The sequence below is a fragment of the Cryptotermes secundus genome, unplaced genomic scaffold (genome assembly GCF_002891405.2).
Source record: "Cryptotermes secundus unplaced genomic scaffold, Csec_1.0 scaffold589, whole genome shotgun sequence".
NCBI lineage: Eukaryota > Metazoa > Arthropoda > Insecta > Blattodea > Kalotermitidae > Cryptotermes > Cryptotermes secundus.
Window position 1 is genome coordinate 363,983 of NW_019718279.1, and position 2,437 is coordinate 366,419.

General features: G+C 38.8%; 1 protein-coding gene across 2 annotated transcripts in view; it reads left to right on the forward strand.

The window, feature by feature from the left end:
- The first annotated feature begins 377 nt into the window (after positions 1–377).
- LOC111875440 (serine/threonine-protein kinase Nek7) overlaps positions 378–2,437 on the forward strand; it is a 17,158-nt gene continuing 15,098 nt past the window's right edge. Inside the window, exon 1 of one of the 2 annotated variants that reach the window (XM_023871697.2) lies at positions 378–746. The gene's annotated coding sequence lies outside the window, so the exon portion shown is untranslated. The other variant, XM_023871705.2, reaches the window with a different exon arrangement.

Below are 2,437 nucleotides of genomic sequence, written 5' to 3' on the forward strand. Positions count from 1 at the left end.
TGTGGAATGAATACCGAAAGAGTTACATATTCGAGTGTATGGTTATTGAAAGATGTTGTCAAGATCTGAATCATGTAATATACATGTGTCCTTTAACAGTGCCCGCCAGTTAAAAAATACGTAGAATGGAAAGGAAAAAAAGTTTGTTTTTTTTTGTAACAGATTGTCAGCGTTAAAATACCGGTCGTATATATCGGCGCTTTGCTAAACAAAGATGGAGGGAGAAGATAATCGTCTCGCCATCTGACCTCCGTTGACAAAATCCTGGTTATATTATTTTTACGATGGTAATAACAAATATCAAGGCGAAGTTACGAAGTTATACCTACTAAAGCTCATAGCAACAAGCGGAGGAAAACTTGGATTAAATTCAGAAGTTTCGAAAAGCGGTACAGATATGCCCCGCCATATATCCAGTTGGGACACGGAACACAGTTCCCAGAATCGGGGCTCCTGGTATCGCTGGATGCTGGAGGGAGGATTGTTGAAGTCGTTGAAGTTTGATTGTAGCTAACCTTTTTACGGACTTGAGACGCTTGGCGGTGGATACGTGACGTCAGAATCGTCAGAATGGTCAGAATATACCGTCTACTCGGTCGACCCGGTCTACCCTTCGTTACGCTGGAACACTGGAAGTTCTATACGTCATATGTAACGTATCACGGTAATGTTTCAGAGTTGAATGTGTGTTGGATAAGCGGGAGGAGCGGGAGAGCCAGGTGAACTTATTGATTAGTACTTATGAGGTACGTATAGTTGTTTTTCCTTTGAGGAATGTAGTTCGATGTACTTATCGTGCTGTTACTGACCGCAGTTCACGGCCGTTGCGGGACTGCAGAGCGCTGGTATAATACCTTTACAATTTGCAAGAATGCGATATACATGTGGATATAAGGGAGTATCATGTGTTTCCTTGTATTTATTGAAGCTTGTATTTCACAATATCGTTGTGCTGTAAATATATAGAGACAGTTATATGTATCTGTCTACCTGGAGTTAGAACTGAAGTTAAAAGGTTATTTATCGTCACATATTCCCGGTATTTGGTATTAATTTTCTTTTTCGCTGAAGATGTGACAGCTACCAGCAGGGCGCTTGAAATCAAACAGTAATGTTCAATTGAAGGAAACTATTAGAATAATTTTGACTGAAGCGTAAGTGACATTTGCTAGGATGATAGAGGATGTGTGAGCTTTGAGTGACAGTTATGAAAACTGTTGTATCTAGATAGGATGTAATATTTTTTTTTTTGTAGGATAGGTTAAAATTTTTAATTTTGGCATATGTGTACTTTAATATAAGTTGGTTGGGAACTAGATTGAACTGGCTTTGGTTTCTGGCTAGTGGGAGGCGTTGATGTTAGCTGCATTGATGTTCAACAACAGGAGTGTCAATTTGCAATATTCTGGTCACTGGCATGGCTAGTAACTAGAAGGAAAACATATTTAATAACTAGCCAATGGAGGAAAGGGGCTTGTATGTTAGAATGTTTTCTGTTAAGTATGTATATTTCTGGTTATATTATATAGGTCCCATGTCACCATAGCATGGCATGTCCTCAATTTGTGAATGGAGGAAGGGCCCTCCAAATATGGAGGGTAACTGCAAATATAGATTTTCCTATAGTTTTGTTGGTCTGTGAAATTATGGGAGGAACATAGATTCAGGGTGTTTGAGAACACGTTGCTCAGCAGGAATATTTTGAACCAAGAGGGATGGAATGATAGGAGGCTGGAGAAAACTCCATAATGAGGAGCATCATAAATACTCAGATAGACTTGAAAGGATTCTGACAGTGGTGTATACACTACTTCTTTTGGTTTATTTTGGACTTCACCCATCGTCTGGTATGTGAAAGACAAAGAAACACGACGTTTCGGAGACTGGATCTGTCTCCGTCTTCAGGTGGATAGGGAAGGATAAACCTACTCAGTTGGGCCCCTTAGAAAGAGCTAATCTCAATCACTGGATTGAGTGATAGGATCACTGGATCACTCAATCCAGTGATTGAGATTAGCTCTTTCTAAGGGGCCCAACTGAGTAGGTTTATCCTTCCCTATCCACCTGAAGACGGAGACAGATCCAGTCTCCGAAACGTCGTGTTTCTTTGTCTTTCACATACCAGACGATGGGTGAAGTCCAAAATAAACCAAAAGAAGTAACATAAATACTCTTTGCCAAATATAATTAAAATGAACATTTCAAGGAGGATAAAGTAGCAAACATGGGAAGAAGGGGAATGTATGTAGGGTTTCATTCATTCATTCATTTCCTTTATTTTCCATATATCTATACAGGCAAAAAACCTAAGATGTGGAAATAGTCCCTTTGATAATAGATGTATACATGTAATAAATTACATAAGTCACACAACTAAAATAATAACAATAATAATAATACACACACTAGTCAAGTAACATAGGCAATAGAAAAAAAA